Source organism: Podarcis raffonei, chromosome 2 (assembly GCF_027172205.1).
Source record: "Podarcis raffonei isolate rPodRaf1 chromosome 2, rPodRaf1.pri, whole genome shotgun sequence".
NCBI classification, from domain to species: Eukaryota; Metazoa; Chordata; class Lepidosauria; order Squamata; family Lacertidae; genus Podarcis; species Podarcis raffonei.
The window spans coordinates 13,415,217-13,433,802 of NC_070603.1; positions in this window are offsets into that span (position 1 = coordinate 13,415,217).

Consider the following 18,586-nt stretch of genomic DNA (forward strand, 5'->3'; position numbering starts at 1 on the left):
TTCATTGAAACAGAATTAGCCCTCGAGGTCTGAACAACTTTTTTTTGAAAAAATCCCTAAGCCGCGCGGTCACAATTTCAGCAAAAATCTGACGTTCTGATATACACTCAAAAATGGTGCCAAGCTGTTGTAAACGATCCCCTGACAGGTTTTTCGGTGGAAACAGATGGGTTTTTATCATTGAAACAGAATTAGAACTCGAGGTCTAAACAACTTTTTTTTGAAAAAATCCCTAAGCCGCGCGGTCACAATTTCAGCAAAAAATCTGACTTTCTGCAATTCACTCAAAAATGGTGCCAAGCTGTTGCAAACGATCCCCTGACAGGTTTTTCGGTGGAAACAGATGGGTTTTTATCATTGAAACAGAATTAGCCCTCGAGGTCTGAACAACTTTTTTTTGAAAAAATCCCTAAGCCGCGCGGTCACAATTTCAGCAAAAATCTGACGTTCTGCAATTCACTCAAAAATGTTGCCAAACTGTTGCAAACGATCCCCTGCCAGGTTTTTCGGTGGAAACAGATGGGTTTTTATCATTGAAACAGAATTAGCCCTCGAGGTCTGAACAACTTTTTTTTGCAAAAATCCCTAAGCCGCGCAGTCACAATTTCAGCAAAAAATCTGACGTTCTGCTATTCACTCAAAAATGGTGCCAAGCTGTTGCAAACGATCCCCTGCCAGGTTTTTCGGTGTAAACAGATGGGTTTTTATCATTGAAACAGAATTAGCCCTCGAGGTCTGAACAACTTTTTTTGGAAAAAATCCCTAAGCCGCGCGGTCAAAATTTCAGCAAAAATCTGACGTTCTGCAATTCACTCAAAAATGGTGCCAAGCTGTTGTAAACGATCCCCTGACAGGTTTTTCGGTGGAAAGAGATGGGTTTTTATAATTGAAACAGAATTAGAACTGGAGGTCGGAACAACTTTTTTTGGAAAAAATCCCTAAGCCGCGCGGTCACAATTTCAGCAAAAAATCTGACGTTGTGCTATTCACTCAAAAATGGTGCCAAGCTGTTGCAAACGATAGCCTGACAGGTTTTTCGGTGAAAACAGATGGGTTTTTATCATTGAAACAGAATTAGCCCTCGAGGTCGGAACAACTGTTTTTTGAAAAAATCCCACAATTTCAGCAAAAATCTGACTTTCTGCAATTCACTCAAAAATGGTGCCAAGCTGTTGCAAACGATCCGCTGAAAGGTTTTTCGGTGGAAACAGATGGGTTTTTATCATTGAAACAGAATTAGCCCTCGAGGTCTGAACAACTTTTTTTTGAAAAAATCCCTAAGCCGCGCGGTCACAATTTCAGCAAAAATCTGACGTTCTGCTATTCACTCAAAAATGGTGCCAAGCTGTTGTAAACGATCCCCTGACAGGTTTTTCGGTGGAAACAGATGGGTTTTTTTCATTGAAACAGAATTAGAACTCGAGGTCTGAACAACTTTTTTTTGAAAAAATCCCTAAGCCGCGCGGTCACAATTTCAGCAAAAATCTGATGTTCTGCAATTCACTCAAAAATGGTGCCAAGCTGTTGCAAACGATCCCCTGACAGGTTTTTCGGTGGAAACAGATGGGTTTTTATCATTGAAACAGAATTAGCCCTCGAGGTTTGAACAACTTTTTTTTGAAAAAATCCCTAAGCCGCGCGGTCAAAATTTCAGCAAAAAATCTGACGTTCTGCTATTCACTCAAAAATGGTGCCAAGCTGTTGCAAACGATCCCCTGACAGGTTTTTCGGTGGAAACAGATGGGTTTTTATCATTGAAACAGAATTAGCCCTCGAGGTCTGAACAACTTTTTTTGGAAAAAATCCCTAAGCCGCGCGGTCACAATTTCAGCAAAAATCTGACGTTCTGCAATTCACTCAAAAATGGTGCCAAGCTGTTGTAAACGATCCCCTGCCAGGTTTTTCGGTGGAAACAGATGGGTTTTTATCATTGAAACAGAATTAGAACTGGAGGTCGGAACAACTTTTTTTGGAAAAAATCTCTAAGCCGCACGGTCACAATTTCAGCAAAAATCTGACGTTCTGCAATTCACTCAAAAATGGTGCCAAGCTGTTGTAAACGATCCCCTGACAGGTTTATCAGTGGAAACAGATGGGTTTTTTCATTGAAACAGAATTAGCCCTCGAGGTCTGAACAACTTTTTTTTGAAAAAATCCCTAAGCCGCGCGGTCACAATTTCAGCAAAAATCTGACGTTCTGCTATTCACTCAAAAATGGTGACAAACTGTTGCAAACGATCCGCTGAAAGGTTTTTCGGTGGAAACAGATGGGTTTTTATCATTGAAACAGAATTAGCCCTCGAGGTCTGAACAACTTTTTTAAAAAAAATCCCTAAGCCGCGCAGTCACAATTTCAGCAAAAAATCTGACGTTCTGCTATTCACTCAAAAATGGTGCCAAGCTGTTGCAAACGATCCCCTGACAGGTTTTTCGGTGGAAACAGATGGGCTTTTATCATTGAAACAGAATTAGCCCTCGAGGTCTGAACAACTTTTTTTTGAAAAAATCCCTAAGCCGCCCGGTCACAATTTCAGCAAAAATCTGACGTTCTGCTATTCACTCAAAAATGTTGCCAAACTGTTGCAAATGATCCGCTGCCAGGTTTTTCGGTGGAAACAGATAGGTTTTTATCATTGAAACAGAATTAGCCCTTGAGGTCTGAACAACTTTTTTTTGCAAAAATCCCTAAGCCGCGCAGTCACAATTTCAGCAAAAAATCTGACGTTCTGCTATTCACTCAAAAATGGTGCCAAGCTGTTGCAAACGATCCCCTGACAGGTTTTTCGGTGGAAACAGATGGGTTTTTATCATTGAAACAGAATTAGCCCTCGAGGTCTGAACAACTTTTTTTTGAAAAAATCCCTAAGCCGCGCGGTCACAATTTCAAGAAAAATCTGACGTTCTGCAATTCACTCAGAAATGGTGCCAAAATGCTGTAAACGGTGCCCTGACAGGTTTTTCGGTGGAAATAGATGCGTTTTTATCATTGAAACAGAATTAGCCCTCGAGGTCTGAACAACTTTTTTTTGAAAAAATCCCTAAGCCGCGCGGTCACAATTTCAGCAAAAATCTGACGTTCTGCAATTCACTCAAAAATGGTGACAAACTGTTGCGAAAGATCCCCTGCCAGGTTTTTCGGTGTAAACAGATGGGTTTTTTTCATTGAAACAGAATTAGCCCTCGAGGTCTGAACAACTTTTTTTTGAAAAAATCCCTAAGCCGCGCGGTCACAATTTCAGCAAAAATCTGACGTTCTGATATACACTCAAAAATGGTGCCAAGCTGTTGTAAACGATCCCCTGACAGGTTTTTCGGTGGAAACAGATGGGTTTTTATCATTGAAACAGAATTAGAACTCGAGGTCTAAACAACTTTTTTTTGAAAAAATCCCTAAGCCGCGCGGTCACAATTTCAGCAAAAAATCTGACTTTCTGCAATTCACTCAAAAATGGTGCCAAGCTGTTGCAAACGATCCCCTGACAGGTTTTTCGGTGGAAACAGATGGGTTTTTATCATTGAAACAGAATTAGCCCTCGAGGTCTGAACAACTTTTTTTGGAAAAAATCCCTAAGCCGCGCGGTCACAATTTCAGCAAAAATCTGACGTTCTGCAATTCACTCAAAAATGTTGCCAAACTGTTGCAAACGATCCCCTGCCAGGTTTTTCGGTGGAAACAGATGGGTTTTTATCATTGAAACAGAATTAGCCCTCGAGGTCTGAACAACTTTTTTTTGCAAAAATCCCTAAGCCGCGCAGTCACAATTTCAGCAAAAAATCTGACGTTCTGCTATTCACTCAAAAATGGTGCCAAGCTGTTGCAAACGATCCCCTGACAGGTTTTTCGGTGGAAACAGATGGGTTTTTATCATTGAAACAGAATTAGAACTCGAGGTCTAAACAACTTTTTTTTGAAAAAATCCCTAAGCCGCGCGGTCACAATTTCAGCAAAAAATCTGACTTTCTGCAATTCACTCAAAAATGGTGCCAAACTGTTGCAAACGATCCCCTGACAGGTTTTTCGGTGGAAACAGATGGGTTTTTATCATTGAAACAGAATTAGCCCTCGAGGTCTGAACAACTTGTTTTTGAAAAAATCCCTACAATTTCAGCAAAAATCTGACGTTCTGCAATTCACTCAAAAATGGTGCCAAGCTGTTGTAAACGATCCCCTGACAGGTTTTTCGGTGGAAACAGCTGGGTTTTTATCATTGAAACAGAATTAGCCCTCGAGGTCTGAACGACTTTTTTTTGAAAAAATCCCTAAGCCGCGCGGTCAAAATTTCAAGAAAAATCTGACGTTCTGCAATTCACTCAGAAATGGTGCCAAACTGTTGTAAACGATCCCCTGACAGGTTTTTCGGTGGAAACAGATGGGTTTTTATCATTGAAACAGAATTAGCCCTCGAGGTCTGAACAACTTTTTTTTGAAAAAATCCCTAAGCCGCGCGGTCACAATTTCAGCAAAAATCTGACGTTCTGCAATTCACTCAAAAATGGTGCTAAGCTGTTGCAAACGATCCCCTGCCAGGTTTTTCGGTGGAAACAGATGGGTTTTTTTCATTGAAACAGAATTAGCCCTCGAGGTCTGAACAACTTTTTTTTGAAAAAATCCCTAAACCGCGCGGTCACAATTTCAGCAAAAATCTGACGTTCTGATATTCACTCAAAAATGGTGCCAAGCTGTTGTAAACGATCCCCTGAAAGGTTTTTCGGTGGAAACAGGTGGGTTTTTATCATTGAAACAGAATTAGAACTCGAGGTCTAAACAACTTTTTTTAAAAAAAATCCCTAAGCCGCGCGGTCACAATTTCAGCAAAAATCTGACGTTCTGCTTTGCACTCAAAAATGGTGCCAAGCTTTTGTAAACTATCCCCTGAGAGGTTTTTCGGTGGAAACAGATGGGTTTTTATCATTGAAACAGAATTAGAACTCGAGGTCTGAACAACTTGTTTTTGAAAAAATCCCTAAGCCGCGCGGTCAGAATTTCAGCAAAAATCTGACGTTCTGCAATTCACTCAAAAATGGTGCCAAGCTGATGTAAACGATCCCCTGACAGGTTTTTCGGTGGAAACAGCTGGGTTTTTATCATTGAAACAGAATTAGCCCTCGAGGTCTGAACAACGTTTTTTTGAAAAAATCCGTAAGCCGCGCGGTCACAATTTCAGCAAAAAATCTGACGTTCTGCAATTCACTCAAAAATGGTGCCAAACTGTTGCAAACGATCCCCTGCCAGGTTTTTCGGTGGAAACAGATGTGTTTTTATCATTGAAACAGAATTAGCCCTCGAGGTCTGAACAACGTTTTTTTGAAAAAATCCCTAAGCCGCGCGGTCACAATTTCAGCAAAAATCTGACGTTCTGCTACTCACTCAAAAATGGTGCCAAGCTGTTGTAAACGATCCCCTGATGGGTTTTTCGGTGGAAACAGATGGGTTTTTATCATTGAAACAGAATTAGCCCTCGAGGTCTGAACAACTTTTTTTTGAAAAAATCCCTAAGCCGCGCGGTCACAATTTCAGCAAAAATCTGACGTTCTGCAAATCACTCAAAAATGGTGCCAAGCTGTTGCAAACGATCCCCTGCCAGGTTTTTCGGTGGAAACAGATGGGTTTTTATCATTGAAACAGAATTAGCCCTCGAGGTCTGAACAACTTTTTTTTGCAAAAATCCCTAAGCCGCGCGGTCAAAATTTCAAGAAAAATCTGACTTTCTGCAATTCACTCAGAAATGGTGCCAAACTGTTGTAAACGATCCCCTGACAGGTTTTTCGGTGGAAACAGATGGGTTTTTATCATTGAAACAGAATTAGCCCTCGAGGTCTGAACAACTTTTTTTTGAAAAAATCCCTAAGCCGCGCGGTCACAATTTCAGGAAAAATCTGACGTTCTGCAATTCACTCAGAAATGGTGCCAAACTGTTGTAAACGATCCCCTGACAGGTTTTTCGGTGGAAACAGATGGGTTTTTATCATTGAAACAGAATTAGCCCTCGAGGTCTGAACAACTTTTTTTAAAAAAAATCCCTAAGCCGCGCGGTCACAATTTCAGCAAAAATCTGACGTTCTGCAATTCACTCAAAAATGGTGCTAAGCTGTTGCAAACGATCCCCTGCCAGGTTTTTCGGTGGAAACAGATGGGTTTTTTTCATTGAAACAGAATTAGCCCTCGAGGTCTGAACAACTTTTTTTTGAAAAAATCCCTAAACCGCGCGGTCACAATTTCAGCAAAAATCTGACGTTCTGCTATGCATTCAAAAATGGTGCCAAGCTTTTGTAAACTATCCCCTGACAGGTTTTTCGGTGGAAACAGATGGGTTTTTATCATTGAAACAGAATTAGAACTCGAGGTCTGAACAACTTGTTTTTGAAAAAATCCCTAAGCCGCGCGCTCAGAATTTCAGCAAAAAATCTGACGTTCTGCTATTCACTCAAAAATGGTGCCAAGCTGTTGCAAACGATCCCCTGAAAGGTTTTTCGGTGGAAACAGATGGGTTTTTATCATTGAAACAGAATTAGCCCTCGAGGTCTGAACAACTTGTTTTTGAAAAAATCCCTAAGCCGCGCGGTCACAATTTCAGCAAAAAATCTGACGTTCTGCAATTCACTCAAAAATGGTGCCAAACTGTTGCAAACGATCCCCTGACAGGTTTTTCGGTGGAAACAGATGGGTTTTTATCATTGAAACAGAATTAGCCCTCGAGGTCTGAACAACTTTTTTTGAAAAAATCCCTAAGCCGCGCGGTCACAATTTCAGCAAAAATCTGACGTTCTGCAATTCACTCAAAAATGGTGCCAAACTGTTGCAAACGATAGCCTGACAGGTTTTTTGGTGGAAACAGATGGGTTTTTATCATTGAAAAAGAATTAGCCCTCGAGGTCTGAACAACTTTTTTTTGAAAAAATCCCTAAGCCGTGCGGTCACAATTTAAGCAAAAATCTGACGTTCTGCAATTCACTCAAAAATGGTGCCAAACTGTTGCAAACGATCCCCTGACAGGTTTTTCGGTGGAAAGAGATGGGTTTTTATCATTGAAACAGAATTAGCCCTCGAGGTCTGAACAACATTTTTTTGAAAAAATCCCTAAGCCGCGCGGTCACAATTTCAGCAAAAAATCTGACGTTCTGCAATTCACTCAGAAATGGTGCCAAACTGTTGCAAACGATCCCCTGACAGGTTTTTCGGTGGAAACAGATGGGTTTTTATCATTGAAACAGAATTAGCCCTTGAGGTCTGAACAACTTGTTTTTGAAAAAATCCCTAAGCCGCGCGGTCACAATTTCAGCAAAAATCTGACGTTCTGCAATTCACTCAAAAATGGTGCCAAGCTGATGTAAACGATCCCCTGACAGGTTTTTCGGTGGAAACAGCTGGGTTTTTATCATTGAAACAGAATTAGCCCTCGAGGTCTGAACAACGTTTTTTTGAAAAAATTCGTAAGCCGCGCGGTCACAATTTCAGCAAAAAATCTGACGTTCTGCAATTCACTCAAAAATGGTGCCAAACTGTTGCAAACGATCCCCTGCCAGGTTTTTCGGTGTAAACAGATGGCTTTTTATCATTGAAACAGAATTAGCCCTCGAGGTCTGAACAACTTTTTTTGGAAAAAATCCCTAAGCCGCGCGGTCAAAATTTCAGCAAAAATCTGACGTTCTGCAATTCACTCAAAAATGGTGCCAAACTGTTGTAAACGATCCCCTGACAGGTTTTTCGATGGAAAGAGATGGGTTTTTATAATTGAAACAGAATTAGAACTGGAGGTCGGAACAACTTTTTTTGGAAAAAATCCCTAAGCCGCGCGGTCACAATTTCAGCAAAAAAGCTGACGTTGTGCTATTCACTCAAAAATGGTGCCAAGCTGTTGCAAACGATCCCCTGACAGGTTTTTCGGTGAAAACAGATGGGTTTTTATCATTGAAACAGAATTAGCCCTCGAGGTCGGAACAACTGTTTTTTGAAAAAATCCCACAATTTCAGCAAAAATCTGACTTTCTGCAATTCACTCAAAAATGGTGCCAAGCTGTTGCAAACGATCCGCTGAAAGGTTTTTCGGTGGAAACAGATGGGTTTTTATCATTGAAAAAGAATTAGCCCTCGAGGTCTGAACAACTTTTTTTTGAAAAAATCCCTAAGCCGCGCGGTCACAATTTCAGCAAAAATCTGACGTTCTGCTATTCACTCAAAAATGGTGCCAAGCTGTTGTAAACGATCCCCTGACAGGTTTTTCGGTGGAAACAGATGGGTTTTTATCATTGAAACAGAATTAGAACTCGAGGTCTGAACAACTTTTTTTTGAAAAAATCCCTAAGCCGCGCGGTCACAATTTCAGCAAAAATCTGATGTTCTGCAATTCACTCAAAAATGGTGCCAAGCTGTTGCAAACGATCCCCTGACAGGTTTTTCGGTGGAAACAGATGGGTTTTTATCATTGAAACAGAATTAGCCCTCGAGGTCTGAACAACTTTTTTTTGAAAAAATCCCTAAGCTGCGCGGTCAAAATTTCAGCAAAAAATCTGACGTTCTGCTATTCACTCAAAAATGGTGCCAAGCTGTTGCAAACGATCCCCTGACAGGTTTTTCGGTGGAAACAGATGGGTTTTTATCATTGAAACAGAATTAGCCCTCGAGGTCTGAACAACTTTTTTTGGAAAAAATCCCTAAGCCGCGCGGTCACAATTTCAGCAAAAATCTGACGTTCTGCAATTCACTCAAAAATGGTGCCAAGCTGTTGTAAACGATCCCCTGCCAGGTTTTTCGGTGGAAACAGATGGGTTTTTATCATTGAAACAGAATTAGAACTGGAGGTCGGAACAACTTTTTTTGGAAAAAATCCCTAAGCCGCGCGGTCACAATTTCAGCAAAAATCTGACGTTCTGCAATTCACTCAAAAATGGTGCCAAGCTGTTGCAAACGATCCCCTGAAAGGTTTTTCGGTGGAAAGAGATGGGTTTTTATCATTGAAACAGAATTAGCCCTCAAGGTCTGAACAACTTTTTTTAAAAAAAATCCCTAAGCCGCACGGTCACAATTTCAGCAAAAATCTGACGTTCTGCAATTCACTCAAAAATGGTGCCAAGCTGTTGTAAATGATCTCCTGACAGGTTTATCAGTGGAAACAGATGGGTTTTTATCATTAAAACAGAATTAGCCCTCGAGGTCTGAACAACTTTTTTTTGAAAAAATCCCTAAGCCGCGCGGTCACAATTTCAGCAAAAATCTGACTTTCTGCAATTCACTCAAAAATGGTGACAAACTGTTGCAAACGATCCCCTGACAGGTTTTTCGGTGGAAACAGATGGGTTTTTATCATTGAAACAGAATTAGCCCTCAAGGTCTGAACAACTTTTTTTTGAAAAAATCCCTAAGCCGCGCGGTCACAATTTCAGCAAAAATCTGACGTTCTGCAATTCACTCAAAAATGGTGACAAACTGTTGCGAAAGATCCCCTGCCAGGTTTTTCGGTGTAAACAGATGGGTTTTTTTCATTGAAACAGAATTAGCCCTCGAGGTCTGAACAACTTTTTTTTGAAAAAATCCCTAAGCCGCGCGGTCACAATTTCTGCAAAAATCTGACGTTCTGCAATTCACTCAAAAATGGTGCCAAACTGTTGCAAACGATCCCCTGACAGGTTTTTCGGTGGAAAGAGATGGGTTTTTATCATTGAAACAGAATTAGCCCTCGAGGTCGGAACAACTTTTTTTTGAAAAAATCCCACAATTTCAGCAAAAATCTGACTTTCTGCAATTCACTCAAAAATGGTGCCAAGCTGTTGCAAACAATCCCCTGAAAGGTTTTTTGGTGGAAACAGATGGGTTTTTATCATTGAAACAGAATTAGCCCTCGAGGTCTGAACAACTTTTTTTTGAAAAAATCCCACAATTTCAGCAAAAATCTGACTTTCTGCAATTCACTCAAAAATGGTGCCAAGCTGTTGCAAACAATCCCCTGAAAGGTTTTTTGGTGGAAACAGATGGGTTTTTATCATTGAAACAGAATTAGCCCTAGAAGTCTGAACAACTTTTTTTTGAAAAAATCCCTAAGCCGCGCGGTCACAATTTCAGCAAAAATCTGATGTTCTGCAATTCACTCAAAAATGGTGCCAAGCTGTTGCAAACGATCCCCTGCCAGGTTTTTCGGTGTAAACAGATGGGTTTTTATCATTGAAACAGAATTAGCCCTCGAGGTCTGAACAACTTTTTTTGGAAAAAATCCCTAAGCCGCGCGGTCAAAATTTCAGCAAAAATCTGACGTTCTGCAATTCACTCAAAAATGGTGCCAAGCTGTTGTAAACGATCCCCTGACAGGTTTTTCGGTGGAAAGAGATGGGTTTTTATAATTGAAACAGAATTAGAACTGGAGGTCGGAACAACTTTTTTTGGAAAAAATTCCTAAGCCGCGCGGTCACAATTTCAGCAAAAAATCTGACGTTGTGCTATTCACTCAAAAATGGTGCCAAGCTGTTGCAAACGATCCCCTGACAGGTTTTTCGGTGAAAACAGATGGGTTTTTATCATTGAAACAGAATTAGCCCTCGAGGTCGGAACAACTGTTTTTTGAAAAAATCCCACAATTTCAGCAAAAATCTGACTTTCTGCAATTCACTCAAAAATGGTGCCAAGCTGTTGCAAACGATCCGCTGAAAGGTTTTTCGGTGGAAACAGATGGGTTTTTATCATTGAAACAGAATTAGCCCTCGAGGTCTGAACAACTTTTTTTTGAAAAAATTACTAAGCCGCGCGGTCAAAATTTCAGCAAAAAAGCTGACGTTGTGCTATTCACTCAAAAATGGTGCCAAGCTGCTGCAAACGATCCCCTGACAGGTTTTTCGGTGAAAACAGATGGGTTTTTATCATTGAAACAGAATTAGCCCTCGAGGTCGGAACAATTGTTTTTTGAAAAAATCCCACAATTTCAGCAAAAATCTGACTTTCTGCAATTCACTCAAAAATGGTGCCAAGGTGTTGCAAACGATCCGCTGAAAGGTTTTTCGGTGGAAACAGATGGGTTTTTATCATTGAAACAGAATTAGCCCTCGAGGTCTGAACAACTTTTTTTTGAAAAAATCCCTAAGCCGCGCGGTCAAAATTTCAGCAAAAAATCTGACGTTCTGCTATTCACTCAAAAATGGTGCCAAGCTGTTGCAAACGATCCCCTGACAGGTTTTTCGGTGGAAACAGATGGGTTTTTATCATTGAAACAGAATTAGCCCTCGAGGTCTGAACAACTTTTTTTTGAAAAAATTGCTAAGCCGCGCGGTCACAATTTCAGCAAAAATCTGACGTTCTGCAATTCACTCAAAAATGGTGCCAAGCTGTTGCAAACGATCCCCTGACAGGTTTTTCGGTGGAAACAGATGGGTTTTTATCATTGAAACAGAATTAGCCCTCGAGGTCTGAACAACTTTTTTTTGAAAAAATCCCTAAGCCGCGCAGTCAAAATTTCAAGAAAAATCTGACGTTCTGCAATTCACTCAGAAATGGTGCCAAACTGTTGTAAACGATCCCCTGACAGGTTTTTCGGTGGAAACAGATGGGTTTTTATCATTGAAAAAGAATTAGCCCTCGAGGTCTGAACAACTTTTTTTTGAAAAAATCCCTAAGCCGCGCGGTCACAATTTCAGCAAAAATCTGACGTTCTGCAATTCACTCAAAAATGGTGCCAAGCTGTTGTAAACGATCCCCTGACAGGTTTTTCGGTGGAAACAGATGGGTTTTTATCATTGAAACAGAATTAGAACTCGAGGTCTGAACAACTTTTTTTTGAAAAAATCCCTAAGCCGCGCGGTCACAATTTCAGCAAAAATGTGATGTTCTGCAATTCACTCAAAAATGGTGCCAAGCTGTTGCAAACGATCCCCTGACAGGTTTTTCGGTGGAAACAGATGGGTTTTTATCATTGAAACAGAATTAGCCCTCGAGGTCTGAACACCTTTTTTTTGAAAAAATCCCTAAGCCGCGCGGTCAAAATTTCAGCAAAAATCTGACGTTCTGCAATTCACTCAAAAATGGTGCCAAGCTGTTGCAAACGATCCCCTGAAAGGTTTTTCGGTTGAAACAGATGGGTTTTTATCATTAAAACAGAATTAGCCCTCGAGGTCGGAACAACTTTTTTTTTAAAAAAATCCCTAAGCCGCGCGGTCACAATTTCAGCAAAAATCTGACTTTCTGCAATTCACTCAAAAATGGTGCCAAGCTGTTGCAAACGATCCCCTGAAAGGTTTTTCGGTGGAAACAGATGGGTTTTTATTATTGAAACAGAATTAGCCCTCGAGGTCGGAACAACTGTTTTTTTGAAAAAATCCCTAAGCCGCGCGGTCACAATTTCTGCAAAAATCTGACGTTCTGCAATTCACTCAAAAATGGTGACAAACTGTTGCAAACGATCCCCTGCCAGGTTTTTCGGTGTAAACAGATGGGTTTTTTTCATTGAAACAGAATTAGCCCTCGAGGTCTGAACAACATTTTTTTGAAAAAATCCCTAAGCCGCGCGGTCACAATTTCAGCAAAAATCTGACTTTCTGCAATTCACTCAAAAATGGTGACAAACTGTTGCAAACGATAGCCTGACAGGTTTTTCGGTGGAAACAGATGGGTTTTTATCATTGAAACAGAATTAGCCCTCGAGGTCGGAACAACTTTTTTTTGAAAAAATCCCACAATTTCAGCAAAAATCTGACTTTCTGCAATTCACTCAAAAATGGTGCCAAGCTGTTGCAAACGATCTGCTGAAAGGTTTTTCGGTGGAAACAGATGGGTTTTTATCATTGAAACAGAATTAGAACTCGAGGTCTAAACAACTTTTTTTTGAAAAAATCCCTAAGCCGCGCGGTCACAATTTCAGGAAAAAATCTGACGTTCTGCAATTCACTCAAAAATGGTGCCAAGCTGTTGCAAACGATCCCCTGACAGGTTTTTCGGTGGAAACAGATGGGTTTTTATCATTGAAACAGAATTAGCCCTCGAGGTCTGAACAACTTTTTTTTTGAAAAAATCCCTAAGCTGCGCGGTCAAAATTTCAGCAAAAATCTGACGTTCTGCAATTCACTCAAAAATGGTGCCAAGCTGTTGTAAACGATCCCCTGACAGGTTTTTCGGTGGAAACAGATGGGTTTTTATAATTGAAACAGAATTAGAACTGGAGGTCGGAACAACTTTTTCTGGAAAAAATCCCTAAGGCGCGCGGTCAGAATTTCAGCAAAAAATCTGACGTTGTGCTATTCACTCAAAAATGGTGCCAAGCTGTTGCAAACGATCCCCTGACAGGTTTTTCGGTGAAAACAGATGGGTTTTTATCATTGAAACAGAATTAGCCCTCGAGGTCTGAACAACTTTTTTTTGAAAAAATCCCTAAGCCGCGCGGTCACAATTTCAGCAAAAAATCTGACGTTCTGCAATTCACTCAGAAATGGTGCCAAACTGTTGCAAACGATCCCCTGACAGGTTTTTCGGTGGAAACAGATGGGTTTTTATCATTGAAACAGAATTAGCCCTCGAGGTCGGAACAACTTTTTTTTGAAAAAATCCCACAATTTCAGCAAAAATCTGACTTTCTGCAATTCACTCAAAAATGGTGCCAAGCTGTTGTAAACGATCCGCTGAAAGGTTTTTCGGTGGAAACAGATGGGTTTTTATCATTGAAACAGAATTAGAACTCGAGGTCTAAACAACTTTTTTTTGAAAAAATTCCCAAGCCGCGCGGTCACAATTTCAGCAAAAAATCTGACGTTCTGCAATTCACTCAGAAATGGTGCCAAACTGTTGCAAACGATCCCCTGACAGGTTTTTCGGTGGAAACAGATGGGTTTTTATCATTGAAACAGAATTAGCCCTCGAGGTCGGAACAACTTTTTTTTTGAAAAAATCCCTAAGCTGCCCCGTCACAATTTCAGCAAAAAATCTGACATTCTGCAATTCACTCAGAAATGGTGCCAAGCTGTTGCAAACAATCCCCTGAAAGGTTTTTCGGTGGAAACAGATGGGTTTTTATCATTGAAACAGAATTAGCCCTCGAGGTCTGAACAACTTTTTTTTTAAAAAATCCCTAAGCCGCGCGGTCACAATTTCAGCAAAAATCTCACGTTCTGCAATTCACTCAAAAATGGTGCCAAACTGTTGCAAACGATCCCCTGGCAGGTTTTTCGGTGGAAACAGATGGGTTTTTATCATTGAAACAGAATTAGCCCTCGAGGTCTGAACAACTTTTTTTGGAAAAAATCCCTAAGCCGCGCGGTCACAATTTCAGCAAAAATCTGACGTTCTGCAATTCACTCAAAAAATGGTGACAAACTGTTGCAAACGATAGCCTGACAGGTTTTTCGGTGGAAACAGATGGGTTTTTATCATTGAAACAGAATTAGCCCTCGAGGTCGGAACAACTTTTTTTTGAAAAAATCCCACAATTTCAGCAAAAATCTGACTTTCTGCAATTCACTCAAAAATGGTGCCAAGCTGTTGCAAACGATCCGCTGAAAGGTTTTTCGGTGGAAACAGATGGGTTTTTATCATTGAAACAGAATTAGAACTCGAGGTCTAAACAACTTTTTTTTGAAAAAATCCCTAAGCCGCGCGGTCACAATTTCAGGAAAAAATCTGACGTTCTGCAATTCACTCAAAAATGGTGCCAAGCTGTTGCAAACGATCCCCTGACAGGTTTTTCGGTGGAAACAGATGGGTTTTTATCATTGAAACAGAATTAGCCCTCGAGGTCTGAACAACTTTTTTTTTGAAAAAATCCCTAAGCTGCGCGGTCACAATTTCAGCAAAAAATCTGACATTCTGCAATTCACTCAGAAATGGTGCCAAACTGTTGCAAACGATCCCCTGCCAGGTTTTTCGGTGAAAACAGATGGGTTTTTATCATTGAAACAGAATTAGCCCTCGAGGTCGGAACAACTGTTTTTTGAAAAAATCCCACAATTTCAGCAAAAATCTGACTTTCTGCAATTCACTCAAAAATGGTGCCAAGCTGTTGCAAACGATCCGCTGAAAGGTTTTTCGGTGGAAACAGATGGGTTTTTATCATTGAAACAGAATTAGCCCTCGAGGTCTGAACAACTTTTTTTTGAAAAAATCCCTAAGCCGCGCGGTCAAAATTTCAGCAAAAAAGCTGACGTTGTGCTATTCACTCAAAAATGGTGCCAAGCTGTTGCAAACGATCCCCTGACAGGTTTTTCGGTGAAAACAGATGGGTTTTTATCATTGAAACAGAATTAGCCCTCGAGGTCGGAACAATTGTTTTTTGAAAAAATCCCACAATTTCAGCAAAAATCTGACTTTCTGCAATTCACTCAAAAATGGTGCCAAGGTGTTGCAAACGATCCGCTGAAAGGTTTTTCGGTGGAAACAGATGGGTTTTTATCATTGAAACAGAATTAGCCCTCGAGGTCTGAACAACTTTTTTTTGAAAAAATCCCTAAGCCGCGCGGTCAAAATTTCAGCAAAAAATCTGACGTTCTGCTATTCACTCAAAAATGGTGCCAAGCTGTTGCAAACGATCCCCTGACAGGTTTTTCGGTGGAAACAGATGGGTTTTTATCATTGAAACAGAATTAGCCCTCGAGGTCTGAACAACTTTTTTTTGAAAAAATTGCTAAGCCGCGCGGTCAAAATTTCAGCAAAAATCTGACGTTCTGCAATTCACTCAAAAATGGTGCCAAGCTGTTGTAAACGATCCCCTGACAGGTTTTTCGGTGGAAAGAGATGGGTTTTTATAATTGAAACAGAATTAGAACTGGAGGTCGGAACAACTTTTTTTGGAAAAAATCCCTAAGCCGCGCGGTCACAATTTCAGCAAAAAAGCTGACGTTGTGCTATTCACTCAAAAATGGTGCCAAGCTGTTGCAAACGATCCCCTGACAGGTTTTTCGGTGAAAACAGATGGGTTTTTATCATTGAAACAGAATTAGCCCTCGAGGTCGGAACAACTGTTTTTTGAAAAAATCCCACAATTTCAGCAAAAATCTGACTTTCTGCAATTCACTCAAAAATGGTGCCAAGCTGTTGCAAACGATTCGCTGAAAGGTTTTTCGGTGGAAACAGATGGGTTTTTATCATTGAAACAGAATTAGCCCTCGAGGTCTGAACAATTTTTTTTTGAAAAAATCCCTAAGCCGCGCGGTCAAAATTTCAGCAAAAAAGCTGACGTTGTGCTATTCACTCAAAAATGGTGCCAAGCTGTTGCAAACGATCCCCTGACAGGTTTTTCGGTGAAAACAGATGGGTTTTTATCATTGAAACAGAATTAGCCCTCGAGGTCGGAACAACTGTTTTTTGAAAAAATCCCACAATTTCAGCAAAAATCTGACTTTCTGCAATTCACTCAAAAATGGTGCCAAGGTGTTGCAAACGATCCGCTGAAAGGTTTTTCGGTGGAAACAGATGGGTTTTTATCATTGAAACAGAATTAGCCCTCGAGGTCTGAACAACTTTTTTTGGAAAAAATCCCTAAGCCGCGCGGTCACAATTTCAGCAAAAATCTGACGTTCTGCAATTCACTCAAAAATGGTGCCAAGCTGTTGTAAACGATCCCCTGCCAGGTTTTTCGGTGGAAACAGATGGGTTTTTATCATTGAAACAGAATTAGCCCTCGAGGTCTGAACAACTTTTTTTTTGAAAAAATCCCTAAGCCGCGCGGTCACAATTTCAGCAAAAATCTGACGTTCTGCTATTCACTCAGAAATGGTGCCAAGCTGTTGCAAACGATCCCCTGACAGGTTTTTCGGTGGAAACAGATGGGTTTTTATCATTGAAACAGAATTAGCCCTCGAGGTCTGAACAACTTTTTTTTGAAAAAATCCCTAAGCCGCGCAGTCAAAATTTCAAGAAAAATCTGACGTTCTGCAATTCACTCAGAAATGGTGCCAAGCTGTTGCAAACGATCCCCTGACAGGTTTTTCGGTGGAAACAGATGGGTTTTTATCATTGAAACAGAATTAGAACTCGAGGTCTGAACAACTTTTTTTTGAAAAAATCCCTAAGCCGCGCGGTCACAATTTCAGCAAAAATGTGATGTTCTGCAATTCACTCAAAAATGGTGCCAAGCTGTTGCAAACGATCCCCTGACAGGTTTTTCGGTGGAAACAGATGGGTTTTTATCATTGAAACAGAATTAGCCCTCGAGGTCTGAACACCTTTTTTTTGAAAAAATCCCTAAGCCGCGCGGTCAAAATTTCAGCAAAAATCTGACGTTCTGCAATTCACTCAGAAATGGTGCCAAGCTGTTGCAAACGATCCCCTGAAAGGTTTTTCGGTTGAAACAGATGGGTTTTTATCATTAAAACAGAATTAGCCCTCGAGGTCGGAACAACTTTTTTTTTAAAAAAATCCCTAAGCCGCGCGGTCACAATTTCAGCAAAAATCTGACTTTCTGCAATTCACTCAAAAATGGTGCCAAGCTGTTGCAAACGATCCCCTGAAAGGTTTTTCGGTGGAAACAGATGGGTTTTTATTATTGAAACAGAATTAGCCCTCGAGGTCTGAACAACTTTTTTTTGAAAAAATCCCTAAGCCGCGCGGTCACAATTTCTGCAAAAATCTGACGTTCTGCAATTCACTCAAAAATGGTGACAAACTGTTGCAAACGATCCCCTGCCAGGTTTTTCGGTGTAAACAGATGGGTTTTTTTCATTGAAACAGAATTAGCCCTCGAGGTCTGAACAACATTTTTTTGAAAAAATCCCTAAGCCGCGCGGTCACAATTTCAGCAAAAATCTGACTTTCTGCAATTCACTCAAAAATGGTGACAAACTGTTGCAAACGATAGCCTGACAGGTTTTTCGGTGGAAACAGATGGGTTTTTATCATTGAAACAGAATTAGCTCTCGAGGTCGGAACAACTTTTTTTTGAAAAAATCCCACAATTTCAGCAAAAATCTGACTTTCTGCAATTCACTCAAAAATGGTGCCAAGCTGTTGCAAACGATCCGCTGAAAGGTTTTTCGGTGGAAACAGATGGGTTTTTATCATTGAAACAGAATTAGAACTCGAGGTCTAAACAACTTTTTTTTGAAAAAATCCCTAAGCCGCGCGGTCACAATTTCAGGAAAAAATCTGACGTTCTGCAATTCACTCAAAAATGGTGCCAAGCTGTTGCAAACGATCCCCTGACAGGTTTTTCGGTGGAAACAGATGGGTTTTTATCATTGAAACAGAATTAGCCCTCGAGGTCTGAACAACTTTTTTTTTGAAAAAATCCCTAAGCTGCGCGGTCAAAATTTCAGCAAAAAATCTGACATTCTGCAATTCACTCAGAAATGGTGCCAAACTGTTGCAAACGATCCCCTGCCAGGTTTTTCGGTGTAAACAGATGGGTTTTTATCATTGAAACAGAATTAGCCCTCGAGGTCTGAACAACTTTTTTTGGAAAAAATCCCTAAGCCGCGCGGTCAAAATTTCAGCAAAAATCTGACGTTCTGCAATTCACTCAAAAATGGTGCCAAGCTGTTGTAAACGATCCCCTGACAGGTTTTTCGGTGGAAACAGATGGGTTTTTATAATTGGAACAGAATTAGAACTGGAGGTCGGAACAACTTTTTCTGGAAAAAATCCCTAAGGCGCGCGGTCAGAATTTCAGCAAAAAATCTGACGTTGTGC